At 49.6% G+C, this 20,350-nt stretch overlaps 1 protein-coding gene across 3 annotated transcripts in view; it reads right to left on the reverse strand.

The window, feature by feature from the left end:
- Nucleotides 1–4,876: 4,876 nt before the first annotated feature.
- Nucleotides 4,877–20,350, reverse strand: part of RAD51B (RAD51 paralog B) — a 562,304-nt gene continuing 546,830 nt past the window's right edge. For 2 of the 3 annotated variants that reach the window (XM_058655552.1, XM_058655547.1), the window contains exon 11: nucleotides 4,877–6,745. The gene's annotated coding sequence lies outside the window, so the exon portion shown is untranslated. Of the gene's footprint in view, nucleotides 6,846–20,350 lie in introns of all 3 variants that reach the window. The other variant, XM_058655551.1, reaches the window with a different exon arrangement.

Raw genomic sequence — 20,350 nt, forward strand, 5'->3', positions numbered from 1 at the left:
GCCTTATCTAATCCGGGAACCTTCTTCGAAGCTGATGTGGAGGCCATTTCTGCACTTTGGGAGTCAGAGATTGGGCAGTGGGGGGAGGCCTTGCTTTCAAACGCCAAATGCAAAATAATGGTTCTTTTGGCACGGCCAAGCTGGCTAGCAGCTGAAGACTGGGATGACTGTTCCCAAAGCTCCCTTCAAGTCCCTGCTTACACAGCTCAGCCACCCCTCCCGCCCCCAGAACCCAGGGCTCTAATTGCCTCTGGTTTGTTTTGCTTTGCTCTCCTATCTATAGCTGCAAACATCTCTTCAATCCTTGTCTGAGGCATGAAAAAGGCAGGTCTCAGATTTCCTAACTGGAATTGTACGTAATTCCTGTCTTCTCCACAAGAGCCGAGCCGGGACAAGCTCCGAACCAGGTGGCTCAGGGTTGTTCTATGGAGGGCAGCTGGGCCTCTGAGCTAGGAAAGTGAGGATTCTGAAATTGCCCATAGACTCGGCCATAAGGAAAGAAGTCAGACAACTCAGAAACAGAGTAACATTCTTGAGAAGGCTTAGAGACCAAAACTGCCCAAACGGGTAGGCCTGGAAATAGTACCTCTTCAACCGGAAGATGGGGTGGGGAGGATGGTTTCAACTGTCTTTTGCAAAAGACTGCAGCTTCTCTATTACTCTCATCTTGTTCATTACTAGCTGCTGTGGGCCTGACCCCTCAAAACAGGAGTTGGTCTTGGATACAGCAGGGTTAAGCTGCTACCTGCAATATTGGTATCCTTATGTGAGCCTCAGCTACTCCACTTCCCCTCCAGCTTCCTGTTAACGTGCCTAGGAAAACTGCAGAAGATAGGCTAAGTCCTTGGGTCCCTGAGATATGGATGGAATTCCTAATTTTAGCCTGGCCCAGCCCTGTCCTTGTGGTCATTTAGGGAGTAAAGCAGCAGATGTAAGATCTCTCTCTCTCTGTCTCTCTCTGTCTCTCTCTCTCTGTCTCCCTCTCTGGTCCTATAACTCTGGCTTTCCAAGAAACAACAGATTAGCGAGGTGGGTTTGCACCTTTTTCTACAAAGTAGCTCAAGGAGAGTGCACCACTGAACGCCGGTCCCGGGTCCCTGTGAGCGGCTTCACTTGCTTTCTTCCAGGCTCCCAGGCTCGTAGAGGCTTCCTGCAGGAAGAACTCAAAGCTGTGTACGGCACTGAGAGGACAGAGAGCCCTACAAGTGCTGTGAGGTCAGCCGTTCACTCTGAGGGCCACCAGCCAGACAGTGGGACCTGCGGATGTAACCCTGACTCCGGAAATACCTTCCAGGGCTCCTCCCTTCAACTCCCTGCCCCGGGAGCGCCCCCTCCAGGCAAAGCTCAGGCCTTGTCTGCAGCCTTGCTCGGGCTGCGTCCAGATGGAGAGAGGTTCAGTCACCCCTCTGTTGCTGCCTCTCACACCCACCTTCCTCTTCACTGGCCTGTGCAGCCAGAGCCTCGCAAGCATCTCAGAAAGAGTTCTCAGTGTTCCCTTACTCCCCGCACCATGCCACCACAACCGATCAAAGCCCAAGGCGCAGCGGCGGAGCCTCCCTGTGGAAGCACCTGCCGGAGGCCCGGCTGGGTAACTGTGAACGCACTTTTCCCTCATAGGCATTCTGACAATGCATAATCACGTGCTGATTGAGACACTTATTTATACACTGTTTCCCAATAGACTGTAAACTTGAGGAAGATGACACGTCTCTGTCTCCACTTCCCCACTCACAGCCCAGAGCCTAATGTATTCATTAAGTCCTCACTTGAGCGGTACTTGAAAAAGTTGGTTAAACAGTGGAATTCAAAGATAAGTTTAATTTGGTCCAAGGTGTTTTGAAATCCATACATAGTACACATTTTTGCAATATCCATTCCCCCCCTCCCCAAACGTAAGTGTGTGCATGTATTTGCTGGGTGAATGATCTCACAGTGGGACTAGGTCCTGGGCTAGGAAGACAGTTTCTAGGCATGCACACACACACAAAAAGAAGGGACCATGAAACCTGGCAAAGAAAAAAGTTTGGGGTTACGACTTACTTTTCTAAAGTGGACTATTTGACCTCTTTCTCTTCTTGTTTAATGAATTTGTTTATTTTATAAAGGCCTGGAGAAATCAGAACAAACACACAAGTGTAGTCATGAACGTAGTGACCTGTAACAAGTTTACGTGCATGTTACAGGATCTGCCTAAACTGTATGCATCTAAACATATCCAGCCCAGTGCATAAGCTGATGGTTAGTAACCAAGTAGTTTCTAACTTAATAGCCTGTATCCCTGCATAGTGTGCAGGTGTTGGGGGTTGAGTTTCTGAGTTGGCATCAGCTCTCCCACCAGGGAGCTTTGGTGGTTTAGGGATTCACAATACTTGGAATTCATAGTCCAGTGTCCCCGGCCCAGGTGCCTATTAAGGACTTCTCTGGGCTCCAATTGCTTACAGGGAAAAAATATTGTTTTGTGCGGGTAGAAAAGTGCACTGTTTTTTTGATCATAAAAATTAGAATCCAGGGCCTATGCAATGGCTAATAGCTAAATCCTCACGTTGCAAGTGCTGGGATCCCATAGAGGTACCAGTTCACGTCCCAGCTTCCCTACTTCCCTGCTAGCTGCCTGATAATGGTCTGGGAAAGCAGAAGAGGATGGTCCAAAGCCTTGGGACCCTGCACACTCATGAGAGACCCAAAAAGAAGCTCCTGGCTCCTGGTTTTGGATCAACTCAGCTTTGGCCATTGGGGCATTTGGGAATATCTTACTCTCTGCCTTTTTCTCTGTAAATCGGATATGCCTTTCTAATGTAAATAAATAATAAATAAATGAATAAAACATTTAGAATACAAACTCCATCTCTTCTGCCATTCACCAAACCTGGCAGAATCTTCCTGTTTTCTCTTCAGTACTTACCTCTCTGGGCTGTTATGTAACCCAGTCAAGCACTCAGAAGGAAAAAAAATTTTTAATCTGAACTACTTGCCCAGGCAGGTGCAGAACAAGTCTAAAGTTGAACTGGGCTCCTTGCAAACTGTTTCCCGTTTGGAGTAAAGACAATTCCTCTTTTGTCTTGTCTTTTTCTTCCTGCCTTCCTATTCAGGCTCAGTGGGAAAAAGTCAACAAGGACTTTAGCTTTACAAATCATGCCTGGCTGGGAAAGCTCCTGCTAATGTTTAAATCTGCAAGAAAAAAAAAAGTTGTCCTGAGAAAACTAGTGTGGAGAATCGGCTGTGGGCTTTCTCTGAACTCTGCTGTCCCCACTGGTGTAACAAAGAACAAAGGATGGTGACTCGGTTCCCACTGATGCATACATCGGGGCAGTTGCTCTCATGCTGTCTTGGGTCACAGCCTCGAGATTGGAAAGTGGAGACAGCCTGAGATCCAAGGAAAGCCAGTCATGCTGTCAGAGAGTAGCCGGGACCTCAGCGCTCCCGCCTCCTTTTCCTGTCATGAAGTTTGTATCTCGAGGGAAAACAGCTGTCCATTCTCAGGCCAACTGGGACATAAGCCAGCTGTTCCTCCCAGATGCCAAGAGCCAGATGCACACCCACTCGTCTCTCCCACTCCCTCAGCGTCAAGTCTCAAACTTCAACGGATTTAATAATAACCGTATGGACTTGCTCAAAAAGCATCCCCCAACGTGGTACCTCCAGAGAATCCAACTCAATGAGTCAGGTTGGCCAGATCAGTGGCTTGCTAAGCAACTACAAACCTGTCCCATCCCATCTCCTCCATCCCAGGGGAGTCCTGACGTGATTGGTGGTACAGCATCTTGGGGTCATCATCGCTACAAGACATTGGTGTACTGGTAAATGCCTGACAGTCAGCCCTGGGCTGTGCAAGCCTGGTTTGTAGTTCTGTCGACTTTGGTAGTGTAAATATTACCTCCATGGTTAAGTTACCCACGTGGGCATCAGGACTGTGAAGTTTGGAAAAGATGGTGAAACCACTTCTTGCAAGCCCATAGGAATTGATTCCATGACCCGGTTCTGGATGTCTCCGAGTGCTCGTGTCTGGGCCATGGCCACATAGCATAGGAGTTTCTCTTTAGCTAGGGTAGTACATCTACTTAATCATTTCTTCCTGGTTCTTTGGGTAGTTTGTCTTGGTGACTAGTTCCCAGAGACCTTTATGGATTTCAAACCAGAAAAAAAGAAGACGAAAGAGAAGAAAGGTCTAGGACAAAGACTGTTAGTGTAGGATGTTGGCTTCAGTAATACTCAACGTCCAGCAGGAAGGGGTTTCAAACACCTGCTTTTTTTCATCTTTTGATAAGCTGACTGCCCAGCTTCCATCCACTGGATCCTGCTGACCTGGAGAAGGAAGACATGCTGCTTGTTGGGAACCCGAGAGGTTGGGGGAGGACCTCCCATTCACTGGCTCATCCCCAGGCTGGGACTGGGCCAGGCTGAAACCAGGAGCAGGTAATTCAATCCAGGTCTCCATGACAGGTGGCATAGAACCAGCTACTGGGGGCATTATCTAGAACCTTCCAGAGTGGCCATTAGCAGGAAGCTAGAATCCTAGTGAAAGCTAGGTTTCGAACCCAGCTACTCCAAAACAGGATGCAGATGTCTCAACTGCTAAGTACCCGTCCTCTTTGGAAGGCTTTGGTGGCACTTTGGGAAAGGCCACATGTGTGCCCTTGGAACACGATTTCACAGGCATCGTGACCATTTGAACAAAGATAGCTTCAAGCCTGCTGTATTGTGGGTCCCATACTATAAAGACTGCCCACATGAGAACTTTGCCCACACTTAGCCTGGAGCTTGAAGGAATCCCACTCCTCTGAGTCGTGCTTCTCCTGAGGGCCACGGAGGTCCCCCCCGCTCATTGAATGGAAGAGGAAGGATTACAGAGAAAATGGGGCAGCTGAGAGCTCCCCAGTGACTTTATTTATTCAACACTGAAAGCCTGAGGAATTTCTCAGAGTCTTCCAAGTGGGACCGACAAAAAACATGAAGATTATCTTAATCTCCCTTAATTAAAGAACCTGTCCTTTATCTATTTCACCCACAAGGAAAGCTGACATCTAATGATATGTTTGCCAGCTTATGCAACAATGGTGGCCATTAAAATTTTGCACAAAGGCAAAGGCAGGCTGTGTCTCAGCCTGCAGCACGTTTGCAGCACATTCACCTATAAATACTGCAGGTCATGGAATGACCCTAACTTCCCTGAGACGGTGGCTATCTGGGTGAGGTTCACGGGTCCCCAAGACCCTATGCAGGCTCCATTACAAGGTCAGCATGTGCTTGTACTCACTTTGCTATGTTTGACATTTTGGTAAAACTGCTGGTACCAGACTAGGATGGCAATCACAGTATTGTTCACTGCTACAAATTCACAGGAAAAATAATAATAAAGGAAGCCACTTAAGAATGTTCTAGATTAAGTGGTCAAAATTATTGGTTTGATGAACTTTGCCCAAAGCACATGCTAATTTTTCCCCTTCTGCCTGGCAAATTGGAAATGAGGTATCAGGCCCTTCTAGGGCTCCCTGCAGGAGGATATTGTCTCCAGGAAAAGCACCTGTGTGGGGACTTCACATTGTGGGCTGAACTACCCGCTGTCCAGGAACTCTCTGTGAAGTCCAAAGGACTGAATAACCTGGTTATTCGGAGCTCATCATCTGGCAGGTACATCCTCGAAATGGACAAAGTGAGTTTGTCACATCAGGAAAGACACTGGTGACTGCCAAAATTTCTAAATTGGGGCTTCCATCCCCAATCAGAATTTTTGAAAACTCATCTCTGACAGCATGAACTTGACACCTACCTGACACAGCCAGAAGTTTCTGATGAGCTCAGTGGTGCTATTAGCAAATGTGAATTTTCAGTTTTCATCATGACTACATGCCAGCCCAATTCAGAAGATCGGCACCGTGCAGTGTGAAGCAATATTTTCCAAATGACCCCATGCACAACATTACACAATCGGGCATGGGCAAAAGATCATTTGAAGTGCAAGCCAGACCAAATGGATTGTAACGTAACTGAGTACAAAAAGTTCACAGCTATAGTTTCAGATTCCACATTGCAAGTAACCTTTAATAAATTCCCATCTGTCCAGTTTTGGTAGAGTGTCGAGAAAGAATAACCACAACGATCTGAAAAGACTATTAATACATTCCTCTCTTCCCAGCAACCCATCTCCGTGAGCTGGATTTCCTTCACACACTTCAACCAAAACAACATCATCACAGCTGATTGAATGCAGAAGTAGATATGAGCATCCAGCTGTCTTCTATTAAGCCAGACATTAAAGAGATTTGCAAAAAATGTAAAACACTGTTACTCTTCTCATTAAGTTTTGATTGTTTTGGACAGTACAGCTATTTTTACAATAGAATATGTTATTTTAAAACTTTAACTGAACAAATTGTAGTCAATTTCAAAATATTAATTTATGCATAAAGCAAATACATCATTAAATGAGCTAGCAAACACATATTAAATACTTACGCCTTTGCTTTTGAAACAGTGTATTATTTACATATCTATTGCTGCATAATCAAGCCCCCCAAACCTGTTGGGGTAAAACAATGATAATGGTTGGCTAGATCTCCACATGCTGTGGCATTTCAGGAATGGCTAGGTTGTATAGTTCTCTGGCTCCCTGAAGTTGTGGCTGTCAGAAGGTTCGCCTGAGCTGCAGGCTTCAAGATAGTACTCACAAGCCTGGACAGCTGTTGCTGGCTGTTGACAGGAGACCTAGATTCTTCTCCCACGTGGATCTTTCACAATCTAGTAGTCACTAATGGGAACAAACACATCCGAGTCCAGTGCTTCCAACCACTCAAAAGAGAGCAGATACTACACTAAAGAAGGGCCCTGCACCCGTGAGGGGTAGGATTCTAGAAACAGAGAGAGAAAGACAGCAAGCATAAAAAAGGAATAATAATAACCAAACTACATCATGTATTAGCAATGAGAATGCAATGGGAAACAGGTTAGAGTCAGGTCTAAGTGGGAGGTGGGAATGCATGGGCAGTATGGGACACTAGCAACTAAGCAGTGTGGTCAAGATCAGGTCATCCTCACTGAGCAGGAGAGAGACTTGAGAGAGTGAAGGAGCTAGCCAGAGGGACACACGAGTGGGGTGCTTGAAAAGAGCAAGGAGGCCACTATAACTGGACAGGAGGGAGGGAGGGGGAGGAGAGGAAGTGAAGCTTGGGACTTGGACTCTCGAGAAGGGAGCCCCACAGAGGCCATTTTGAGGCTTCTGAAGGGAACATAATCCTCTCTGGTGATCACCTCGAGACAATGTTTGGAGCCCGTGGAAGTTGGCAGAGAGTGGAGGTGGAGGCGAGCAAGGCCATGATTGTCAGCTAACCAGGGAAAGCAGGCAGCACTGCCAGCAGGATGTTGCCAGCAGGGGTGGTGCAGAGTGACTGGGTGTTGAACAGGTTGTGAAGGGTTGCCTGGCAGTTTGGAAGAGGGATGTGAGAGGGTGATAACTTCATGGGCATTCCGCTGCAGGGTTGAGATCGCCATAGCCCCAGAAGATAAAATTGCAACAGGAGCAGTTGGAAGATGGTAGAGGTCTAGAAAGTTCCATCAGATGCATGGAGTAGAGGCTGTTCCGTGTGAGTTTTTTGTTTGTTTGTTTGTTTTGTTTTTTCTAAAACTTCATTTACAGGGCTGGTGTGATAGGTTAACTGGCTAATCCTCTACCTACAAGCACCAGCATCCCATATGGGTACCAGTTCATGTTCCAACTGTTCCACTTCCCACCCAGCTCCCTGCTTATGGCCTGGGAAAGCAGCAGAGGACAGCTCAAAGCCTTGGAACTCTGCACTCATGCAGGAGACCAAGAAGCTCCTGGCTCCTGGTTTTGGATTGGCTCAGTTCTGGCCATTGCACCCAATTAGGGATGAAGACCTTTATCTCTCTTTCTCTTTGTAAATCCGCCTTTTCAATAAAAATAAATAAATCTTAAAACCCCAGTTGCACTGGCTCTCCTCGGGTCCCGGGCACGCCTCCCTGGAGCAGAGCCTCAGGGCCTGGCACAGGTGTTTCTGTTGCAGAAAATCACCCACTGTGTGTAGGTCATTTTATTCAAAGCAGTGCAGGAATGTTGTTCTTTGGCCTCTTTTTTTCCCCTTTGTCTTTCTTATGGAAAATAAAAGGAAAACAGTCCTGGGAGATAGGATCTCAGGTCTAGAAATCCTAGCAGGTAATTTGGGAGTTGAAAACAAATCTTTCCTGAAATGGATCAAGCAGATTGGAGGGGATTCCAAGCTTTTCAGGCACACCTTATCCTGGCTTGCCAAATAACTTCCTTTCAGCCCCAGGCAAAGCCCAACCTCCACAGGCCAAATGCCTGTCAGTAATAAACATTCAACAACAACAACAAAATGCCTAAGTGGGAAAGGAAGACTGATTTTAGGGCTACACACCAACAGGGCTGACCGGGGAGCCTCTGTAAGAACTGCACCCACAGAAGGCAGGGAAGCAGGGGCCCCAAGGCTGGGAACAGGGGCCAGAGACCCCAAACTGAGATATGTGGCTCAAGTCACAGTGACTCTTACCCTTGATCAAACTTGTTCACTTGTTTCATCTGAACTTCACATTGTTGACCGTGGTCACACCCTTAAAGATGGTTCACATCTCCAGAAATCCTCCCTGGCCCCCTTTCCCCACAGCAAGGCTCAGGCCATTAAGGAAGGCAGACAAAGCTTTCCAAATCTGATTTAGAAAGCATCAGCTGGGAGATTGGTGAGGACGTTCTCCTGGATCCTGAGAGTACCAAGAAAAAAAGTGAGGCTCCTGTGACACTGTTGATGACTGTCACAGTGTCCCTGTTACAAAACGGAGGATCTGGGAGATCCAGGGCCTCCTATAGAATTAGCGGATGGCAAAGCAAGGGAGGAGATTTCTGGAATAAATCACGGTGACTATCATTGACTGAGCATCTGTCATGAGAAGGACCGAGTGCTCCCACGCTTTGTACATGTATTGTTATTCGGTCTTCCTGGATAACTTTCTGGTTAAGGAAGTGAAACTGCCAATGGGCCTAGCACAATGAATGGCTCTGTGACTAAATCCTCACCTTGTATGTGCTGGGATCCAATATGGCTGCCGACTCATGTCCCAGCTGCTCCACTTCCCATCCAGCTTCCTGCTTGAGGCCTAGGAAAGCAGTCGAGGATGGCCTAAAGCCTTGGGACCCTATATCTGCTTGGGAAACCAAAAAGAAGCTCCTGGCTTTGGATTGGTTCAGCACCACTTATAGAGTGAACCAGCAGACAAAAAAAATCTATCGCTCCTTCTTTCTGTAAATTTGCCTTTCCAATAAAAATAAATAAATCTGAAAAAAAAAAAAAAGAAGTGAAACTATCCAAGGGAACTTACTGCTACCACGGAAGTGTTCCATTTTTACACTGTCCAATACGGTGTCTGCCAGCCAGCCCCAGTTGGCTATGGAATGCCTGAAATGCGGGCAAATGAGATCAATGAACTGAGCCTTTTATTTAGTGGATTTATATTTCCATGCCCACATGTGTGGGAGGTAGCACGGTTCCAGGAAGATCAGCAGAGCTCTTTTTCCTCTCCCTAAAAGCTAGTGAAGGGGGCAGGTGAGATGCGCCTTGAGACTGCAGAAGCTCCAAGTGCAAGCTCTTGCCTTTCCCGCTCAGCTCCCCGGTGAGGTGGGCTGAGCTTTGCAAAGGCCCCTGGGGAGGAAACTGGCCAGACAGTATGCAATCAGTCCAAAATCAAGCCAGACCCCTTTAAAGGTTGCGGCTGTCATTGAGCCTGCTTCTTGAGTGTATCTGGGAGCCCCTAAACAGGCCCCAAGCGGGTAGACAAGCGCCTCAACTGGAGGTCTGCAGCCATGGACCAGCAACCTGCCAGAGCCCACATGTCCCTGGTTCTCTGACTCAAGGTCCCAATCCTCCCGAGGACATAGCAACATTTCATTTTTCTGTGCCTAAGACTAACTGGTGGAGAGGTACTGAGCTCCCAGGCCCAGCTCCACCCTGTCAAAATGTGTCACTAGTCCAAATTTCCACTGTAGACCCCACCCCAGTGGTGCAGCTGCTCTCCCCTCATCCCTACTCCTTCCCGCCTCAGGCCTCCCCATCATCCTTGTCATTTCCTTGGCTTCTGCACGGCTCTGGAATGTTCATCTCTACTGTGTCATCACCCACTGCATCAAGGCCTCCCAGACCATCCCAGGAGGCTCAGAACAAAGCCTCCAGAGGTTGCCCCCAGGGCTGGCACTGCCTGTTGCTTGACTTTTGAGACCACTATGGTCCCTGGCTCGCACTCCGCTCCCTCCCTGACCTTCTGGCTGTCTCCTGACCTTGCCCCTGTCCCAAAGCCTTTGCACTTGGAATTCCTTCTGTCTGGAATCATCTTCTCCCAGATGGAACATGGCTTCCTCCCTGCTCGCTCTCTGGAGACATCTTCCCGACTCCTGCAGGCATGTAAAATGGCCCGCCCTCCTGGCTGCTCTCCTCCCTCCCGCGGCTGCACTTTTTTGAGGTACCTGGCCCATCTGCATCTGCCATCCATCCATACATGGGAGATGCTTGGAGCAAAAGAACCACGTTAGTACTGAATACAGGGTGTTCTCCTTGTCATTATTCCCCGACACCATACAGAATGACACCCACTTGTCCCTCGTGTACGTTGTGCTAGGCATTCTATATAATCCAGAACAGATTCAAAGTATAGGGAGGTTGTGGGTGGGTGTCAGGCAAGCATTCTGGTTGAAGGAGTTGGTAACCATGGACACCAAAGCACACTCTATGGGGTTGGTTGATTGGTTGGTTGGTTGACTGTCTGTCACCCGCGCTTGGATGGGAATAGGATAAAGCAGAACAGTCTTCCCTTCTCCCTCCTCTCCCTGCCCCGTCTCTGGTTTCTAGCTGAGAATCCTCCACCTAGGTGTTCGCTGTCTACTGAGTGCCTGGCGTGGGCGGGGAGGCGGGGAGGGGGTTGCGAATGGACTCACTCGCCCCCATGTCAGCACTTCCACGCTCTAGATGCTGAACTCTGGGGAGCGGAGAGATTTGCTGGCTTCATTTCTGTTGCCTTGGGAAAGTTAAAGATCATAGATAATCCAAAGTGCGGGGCCAAACTGTCTGATTTATAGCCGAGGAATAATTCACGTCGGGTAAACAAGAGCAGAGGAGTGACAAGTGAGTCGTAGGAGGAGAGCGATGGGAAACAGACGGACGGCCTGTGCACCGGCGTGCCTCCGGCCAACCATAGCTCCCACCAGCTCAAACTTGCATCCAGAGAGACCCTGGCAAGCCCCACTCCCAGAATCCTCCGGGCCGCCTTTCCCCAGCTGGGAGTGAGGGCAGCCTCCGGAGGTCTCCAGAGGGGCCATATTTCACAGCCGCCTGAAGGATCTACCCAGTACCCCCAGTTGTTGCTCAGGGATGCTCCAGGCTCCCCAAGGCCACCTTGACCTGACACCTGGCTTTAGGGAGGCAGCTGAGCAACAGGATTTTTCTTCCCTTGCTTAATGTACTTCGCAGAAATGTCTCTCCTCAAGGAGAGACTTCTAAACATGTCACACGCAATAGGCAGCACTTAGAAGCCTCTGCCGCATGGGAGGAGGTCCACCAATGTTCAATAGAGGGAAGAAATGTCCAGATGAAAGAGTCACAGTGACCTGGTGACAAATATGACAGTGAAGTCTCAAGTCAGGAACCCCGGGGCTCATCCCTCCTACAGCAGCTTCAGAACTCTGGATGTGCCCTGAGGCCTCGGGTTCCCTGACCCAGCAACTTGGAGACTTCCCTTCCAGCACCAACACACTGCCAGGCTTATACCCTTGGCTCTTCGCAGGGCAGCACCCAAAGTGCATCCTGCCGGGAGCCAGGCCTGCTGTGCCGTGACTCGGCTGCTGCTTTTTAGGCACCAGGTCTTCAATAATGACAATTCTCTCCGAATATTTTTCATGTCCATCATGAAAGAGCGTTCTGGAAATTAGCCATCATCCGAATAGGAAGCTAAAGCCAGGCTGCTGCTCCATGTATCAGATAATGTAAGTTCCCCTAAATTTTCTGTCTCCCCCTTCTGTGGTGATTCTTGGAACTTGAGCAGGTTTGAGGTTGTCTGTTTAGCACAGTGAGAAATGGTTTCTGTGGCTTGCAGGATGCTCTGCCTGTTCCCATTCCTTCCACAGCTCGGGGCTGAGGATGCTATGGGGAGGCTCCAGCATTCCATACTCCCCTTGCTCTCAGAGCCTGGATACAGCCTCTTTGACCTCTGAGCAGATTCCTCATCACCCCTCTGCACCTCCCAAGGCCGTCCAAATGTCTGGATCATTCCAGATTATTCCAGACTTCAGGCTGCCTCGGCATCTAAATCCATTCCCTCCCACTCTGAGGAGTGTTAGGAAGCCCTCGCCCAGCCAAATGCAGACTCGCTCTCCACCTCTCTCCACTCCCCCTCCACAGCCTTGAACCGAGAGAGAGAGAGAGAGAGAGAGAGAGAGAGAGAGAGAGGGGGGTTGGGTACCCTGTTCCAGGTCAATGTCAGCTGGAAACCCCCTCTAGGACTCGGTCTCTGCGCTGGGAGGGCAGATGAGCCAGGATCTGGGCTGGGAAGCCCATTGCCCTGCTCCCCTCAGCCCTGGCTAGCACGGGCTCCTTTCCCACTGAGGCCACCAAGGCCACTGACCGAAGCCACCAAGGCCACCAACCCAGGCCTTGCCTGTTACGTAACTTCTACACAGGCAGGGGCTGTTCTTGTGCCTTTCTTCTTCTTTTAATGATCCTAGGTATTCTAGGAAGAGTGAAACATTTTTATGATCCTGGTAACCAAACAATATAATGAAAATCATGGCAACCATCGGTCTCATAAAACCCATGGCCAAAGCCTCCGTGTTCTCCAATAAGACCCTGGGAATTCAAAGCTCCCTGAAGCCTTAAGTGGCCAGGGCCTTGCTGAAGGCCGGGGGCTGAGAGCTGACGGCTGATGAAAGCATTTTAACGCGCCACTGACATTCTTTTTTCCAAAATAACCACTTTGAAACCTGTTAATTACAGACACACAACCAGCCACAGCCCCTCACCAGGACCTGGGCTTCCGCTGGGGAGGGCGGGGCTCTTGAGGCCACTTGCTGGGGCCAGCTCCAGTGCTCTGTGAATTAGCCCTAGGAAGAGAATGAATTGAAACCACATGGCCACTCCCCCCACCTCGGCCTCCTCCGCCACCTCCTCCCTCGGCTGGACTCGAGGCCAGCTCAGTCTAATTCGGTGCAGTGTTTTTGTTTCCTAAAATCTGTCTTGGACTCTGGACCATTAATAGGTTGCAGCTGAGTTTCATCTACATGAATCAGAGACTTTGCCTCTTTGGTTTTAAGGAGATTACAACGTGTGCGTTGCACACACTTGGGATGGAAGGGAGGGGCTGGGGCACAGATCCTGAAAAGCATGGAAGTCCTGTCCCCTCCCCTGACCCCGCCAGGCAGCAGGTTGAGGTAGGGAGCTGGGAAAGAGTGAAAAGGCCATGACCTGGCCCTGGGTAAACAGGAGTTAAAATCCAGGGTCTGGAGCCCTCTGCTCCCCTGCTTTTTTCTTTTAAAGATTTATTTGTTTTTATTGGAAAGACAGATTTACAGAGAGGAGAGAAAGAAAGATTTTCCATCTGCTGGTTCACTCCTTAAATGGCTGCAATGGCAGGAGCTAGAGCTGATCTGAAGTCAGCAGCCAGAAGTTTCTTCCGGGTCTCTCACGCGGGTGCAGGGTCCCTAGGCTTTGGGCCATCCTCGACTACTTTTCTAGGTCATAAGCAGGGGGCTGGAATGAAAGTGGAGCAGCCAGGACACGAACCGGCGCCCATATGGGATGCTGGTGCTTGAAGATGGAAGGCCTGTTGAACCATAGCACCAGCTCCAGCTCCTCCAGCCTACAGCCCGATTGCATAAAGCCCAATTGGAACCCAGTCATGGCTATTTACTTGTGCATTGTCTGTGGCTGCCTTAGTAGTTGCAGAGATCTGATGACCTGCAAAGCTGAAAACATTTACTGTCTGTCTGTTTATACTGTGTGTGTCTGCAGATCACTGAGCCGGGGACAGCACTAGGCAGGCATTTCCCACATGTGATAAGTGAAGGGCAGGTGAGGGATTTACTCACCTCCTACCTGGGTACCACCATTTAGGCAAATGTCTTCAGGTCTGTTCAACCAGTGGCAATGCAAACCAACACCAACAAACACTCCACTCAGTCGGGGGTGTCAACTACTCACCGTGACAAACCTATAATCCCATTTTACAGATGAAGAAACTGAGTCTCTGAGATGAGGTAATTCGCAGATACTCATGTGGGAAACAGCAAAGACAGAAGAGCTGCAATAGGGGGCAGGTGCTGTGGCACAGCAGGCTCCTCTGCTTATGCTGCAGCTTCCTGCTAACATACCCTGGGAGGCAGTGGATGATGGCTTAATGCTTGAGTCCCTGCCACCCATGAACTGACTCAGAGTTTTCTGGGTCCCTTGTTTGGGTCTGGCCTGGCATAGTCCCCACGATTATAGGCATTTGGGAAGTGAACCAACAGACAGAAACCTCTCTCTCTCTCTCACACACATACATCAATTGAAGTTTGCAAAATTTTAGTTAAAAAAGAAAAAGGAAGAAGAAAGGAAGAGCAGGGCCTCTGGGTGCCAGAACAATCCTGTTTGTTGCCTGACAGCGATGAGCAGAGCTGGGTGTGTCTCCACGACACCCACTCCCTTATATGTGTCCCTCTGGCCACTTGATATGGTCCATTCTCCCACGGAGCCATGAAGAATCCAGAGAGAGGCTCTGGGGAGAGCAGAGCAGCTGGTTTATACTCACTGCTACACAGCGGGCTCTACCCAACACCCAACAGCCAGGGAGGGCTGGGGTGCTGGGCCCAGACTTTCTGGGTCCAAGGCTGGCCCTGCCTCCATCCAGAGTTTTGGCTGCCCCACAACTCTTGCAGAGTGCCTCTAAGATAGCTGTGCACCTCCCAGCACTTCTAAGCTGGGTGCCCAGGCAAGAAAGTGGGGGTTGTTACTCACTAACAGGCATAGTGAAGGCAGGGCACATGGGAAGGTTTGCGGGGGACAAAGTAGGGGAACCTTGCAGCCTGGGAAATGCAGCCAATGCCAATAGCATCAGGCTCACTTCCAACGTTTCCAGTGCTATGTGATGGGATTCTCTAGGGGGGCAGGCAGGGGAACAAGAGAAACGGACAACCCTCCGGGGACTGGTCAGGGAACCGGATGACACCAAGACAGTTGTTGCCATGGAGCAGGAGGGGCAGGAGCAGAGCGCTGCTTGCAAGAATCCACTTCCCACAGGGTCAGGCCTGGGCTGCAGGTGGACACCCTTGTAGCTACAGCAGGCCATCACATAGGCTACAGCACAGCTGTCTGCAGCACCCCAGAGCCTGGTCACATGTGGGCTTTGAACAGAATCCCAGATCAACAGAGGCCTCCCTCGTTGGCACAGGGAGTTGTCTCCATGTTGACAACAGTGTAGCCCTCCCCTAAGGGACAATGGCTATATTTCACTATCCCCATTTCCACCAACAGTTTAGGGGGTTCAAATCTTTACAAACCTGCCGTCATTTCCAACCGACTAGGAATTGTGACTTGACTTGAGGGTGACCCAGGGATCCCCAACAGCCCAGAGACTGAGAATAAAGTAAACCCTTACCACCAGAGCCCACTGGAGCCCTGCATGGAGGCAGGGTAAAGCCGGGACATGATCCCATCGGCATCTTGGGGTGTTCCCATCATAGGGACCGTATGTCCAAACGTGGCTGTCGGTGCCAACTTTAGACCTGGCCCAATGGAGATTGTAGCACCCCTGGCACCTATGGTTTGTGTCTCCCAAGGGGGGCTTCCTGTGCATCCCTGGGTGCTCTTTGCACCCAGCATCATGGGTTGTGCCCTTGTGGCTCTGTTTCATCTAGCCTTTGGCTTCCTATTTAGTTCTCAGCTCCATGGAGCCCAACGGCTCAGAGGCCCTTGTCACTGTTTCCTCGAGTCTAAGCTAGAAGAAGCATAGAGGCTTGAGACTCACCGGATAGATGAAGACACCATGCAGGTGTGTAAGGCGCCTGAGGGAGCCGTGTGCTGAACTCCCCTGAGGATCATTGTTGGCGCTAGGTGTCGCTGCTCATGGCTTTCCACCCCTGAATGGAGCAGGGCCTTGAGTTTACCATGACCTGGGCATCTAATTGATAAACACACAAGGCTATGTCACCAAGTTTGTGGGAAGGGTAGGTTTTGGGCACAGTGGTTTAAAGGATGCTTGGGATGCATGCCACACATAACCTAAGGGTCTGGGCTCAAGTTCTGGGTTCTGCTTCTAATCCAGCTACCATGCAAAGCAGTAGGTGATGGCTCAGGTAGCTGAGTCCCTGGCACCCATAAGGGAAACCCAGATTAGGTACCCAGCTTCTGGGCTTCAGCCTAGCCTAGTCCTGACCATTGTGGGCAGCTGAGAGGAGTAAACCAGGGCTTGGAAGATCTCTGTCTCCTGCCTTTCAAATAATTCAAGTGGCAGTTTAAGCCACCACTTACAATACCAGCATCCCATCTCGAGTACTGGTTCTAGTCCCAGCTCTTCCGGATCTGATATTGCTTCCCACTAACACTCCTGGGATAGCCAGAGGATAGCCCAGCTATGTAAGTCTCTGCCACTCAGGTGGGAGACCCAGTGGAGTGCCAGGCTCCTGGCTTCAGCTGACCTCACTATTGTGACCACTTAGAGAGTGAACCCCAGTTGCTCTGTCACTCTGCCTTTAAAATAAATAAATGCATCTTTAAGGGGGAAAAAGGGCTCACAAACTAAAGTTTAGACCTGACTGTGCCAACCACATTTAAAAAACATAATGAGGGGACAGCATGGTGGCAAAGCATGCTAATGCTGTTAATGCTCATGTGCAGTGCCGGCACCCTATATAGGAGTTGGTTCGTGTCTTAGCTTCTCCACGTCCAATCCTGCTCCCTGCTGAGTGTGGAAAAGCAGCAGAATATGACCCAAGTGGTCTTCCCCCTGCCCCCTGTACCCACATGGCAGACTCGAAAGAAGCTTCTAGCTCCCAGCTTGGACCAGCCCAGCTCTGGCCATTGTGACCATTTGGAGAGTGAAGATCTCTCTCTATCAAGCAAAATAAATAAAATTTTCAATAAGCGAGTAAATAAGTAGGTAACTAAAGCCACCACGTGCTGCCGAATGCACAGATGTGGCGCAAAGGGTGCTTTGGAGCTGCAGGGAAGGATAGAATTTTAAGCAATAGTTCTCTCTGACTCCCCTTATGTCCACAGGAGGGGCTGGGGATGCACACTGGCTATGGACTTCATTTGTCTTTCATGGGCAAACAGGACAGTGGCTCTGCGTTATGGGAACACACCCTCCCTCGCTCGCTCCCGACACCTGGCATATGGGCTTTGAGGTACACATTGTGGCCCGTGTAAGCGAGGGCTCGTTAACTAGCACTGGGAAATGAGTTTTCCGAGCATCCAGCAGGTACCAGCCAGGGGCTTGGGGAGCTGCCAGATGATCTGCTAAATGAGAATTTTCATAGACTCTTGGAACCTTCTTTTAGCTTCTCCTCCACCCAGCCTGCAAGCCTGAGTGCAGGCACTTGTGATGCAGGCACACATATTCCAGCCAAAAATCACCCTTTATTTATTCATTGTATTTGAAAGGCAGAGAGACAGAGAGAGAGAGAGAGAGAGAGAGAGAGAGAGAGAGAGAGAGAACATTAGAGAATACTTCTTGATTCTGATTCAATCCTTAATAGCCCCCCACAGCTCCCATGCCAGGAGTCGGAACTCCATCTGGCTCTCCCATGGGGTGGCAGGGCCCAAGTTTTTCAACCATCACTTTCTGCCTCTCCGGATGCACTTTAGCAGGAAGCTGGAATCAGAAACAGGGCCGTGGTTGTGGGGTGGGGAGAGGTTGTGTGGTAGCACAGGGAGTTAAGTTTCTTGGTGCTGTGCTAGCGTCCCATGCTGGAGCTCTGGTTAGAGTTTCTGCTGTTCTGTTTCCTGTTTGGTTTGCTGTTAATGCTCTTGGCAGGGCAACAGATGATAAGCCCCTGCCACCCATGTGGGAGACCCAGGCGGAGTTTCGGGCTCCTGCCTTTGGCCTGGCTCAGCCTGGGCTTTTGTAGCCATTTGGAAAGTGAATGAATGGAGGATCTATTTTTTCTTGCTTTCTTTCTCAAGTAAATAATTTTTTTTTTAAAAAAGTAAAAACTAGCAAAACCAGGACTTAATTGCTGTGCCAAATGCCTGTGCCCAGCAGAGAGAGTTTTTTTCCCCTACATGGTTATACACCCAGTCCCAGAACCTTCCCCCATTTATAAATGTGAACATCTAGGTGTGCCCCTTCCCCTTATCAGACACATGGGACCATCTGCCTGCTTGTCGCTGGCCCCACCCCAGCACGTAGGAACTTAGGAGCCAAGGAGGCTTATATTCCTAATGTGTGCACATATGTACTGCCACACATGCACACACAACTACATTCCAACTGGCTCCAGTGCAGCCATGACAAGCGTGGGTCTGTTTGCCATTGTGCAGCATTCATTTGCCTGTGACAGGGCATTCACGGAGCAAGGGGGAGGTCAGGAGAGCATTGCCACCTGTTTTGTAGCATTTGCCCTGAGTCTGAGCCTTGGGAAGGTGGCTTGTTTAAAATCTTGTGTGGGTAGCTGGGGCAAGTTCAGGGACAAAGGCTTTGCTTCCAATCCCCTGCCTGAGTTTTGCTGGCTAATGAGCATGGTTCTGGAATGTTCACAGGATTTCTTGACTTTTGCCTGTCTGGGGCTGGTCGGGAGGACAGAGTCTCAGCTTCAGAAGGCCCATCTCAGCCACCTGCTCTGCCAGCCTCTTATTGCCCCAATTATTATTATTATTATTATTATTATTATTATTATTATTATTTTGGCCCCTGGTATCTCAGAGACAAAACAGCAGAGAAACTAGAGAGAAAGAGAAGCAGATAAAAGATGGAGCCCAGGCCACTACCCTGCCTAGGAGTTCTGCCCCATTGGCAAACACTGGTCTATGGCGGGTTTCCCACGCCTCTACCAATAGCTGCCAAGTGCTCTCGTGGTCTTTGGGGTTACGTGCAAAGCAGATACTGTCTTTGCTTTGACTGGTTCGTGGACAAGTTCATTTTTTCATTTCCAACAGCCACATGGACTTGATGCATCTACAACACTAGCACACCCAGGGTTCTTCCTGGATGGACCCGGGCAGGGACAGTGTCTGGTGCAGTACCATTTGCTCCCCCTCACTCACAGTGTGGGTACATGGCGGCTGCGGACAGATTCTGCATCGCATCGCACGGCACAGTGGCGAGAGGCTGCTTGGAGTCTGTGGCCTACACTCTCCTCCCAGCGGTCCTTCAGATAAAAATCTCTCTAGAGAACCCAGTGTCCAAACCCAATACAAGCAGAATCACTCTGGTTACTACTGCCACAAGGCAAGCTGTTTCTCATAAACTGAAGTGCCCAGGAAAACACACAGGACAAATTGCGGCTGGAGATCTGACAGTTCTTTATACATGAGTGAATTTCATGTTCTCTCAATTCAAGCTACCGCCATGTTTAGCATGGCATACCGACTTAGGGGTTTATTACTACAATCTCCATGGCTCTATGCAGGACAGCAGCTCATGCACTGATAATAACAGCATCCAACTCCAGGGTCCCAGAGAGAGTCACCGCATTGGTGGGTTCCACCAGTGTTTAAGTGAAGAAATATGTACCTCTTGCTATCTGGCAATGGAAAAACACACATAGCTTGCTGGTGGCTTGATTGATTTTAAAGCCAGGAAATGACTGGATTGGAAATGAACTAACAAACAATAGGATGACTCCTTTGAAATTCAGGCTCCCTCTCCCATCTCCGGCTGTCTGAGTCTCCACATCCGGTTCTGACAGATCACTAGGAGCAGGGTTCCTCCCCACCTTCAGGATGATCCAGACCCCCTCCCCGCAGCCTTCATTCTCAGAGGCGCTTATTGTCTGGTGTAGCAGTAAGAGGCCTTAATGTGAGCAAGTCCATGGAGGCATACACACACGTCAATTCCTACACGTGGGTGGACAAAGAGAGGGACTTACGTCCAGAGCAAGGTCTGGAGTCCCAAATTCCTTGATTGTGCCCACCTTCATTTCAAGGCCTTCGGACCTCCCTACACCCCAGACTCCTGCACAATAACTTTTGCGGATCCAGGAACCAGCAGCAAGCAGCTCGCAGTGCTGGCCTGGTGCGTGCGCTGTGTCTCCAGGGCCAGCTCTGCCCCATGCTTACACAGCTGAAGCTTCCGTTGTGGAGTACGCCCTTGCCTACAGCAACGGTGCCATGAGAAGGCGCCTGCAGACACGGGAAGGCATAAAGATGTA

This window comes from Ochotona princeps, chromosome 26 (genome assembly GCF_030435755.1).
Source record: "Ochotona princeps isolate mOchPri1 chromosome 26, mOchPri1.hap1, whole genome shotgun sequence".
NCBI lineage: Eukaryota > Metazoa > Chordata > Mammalia > Lagomorpha > Ochotonidae > Ochotona > Ochotona princeps.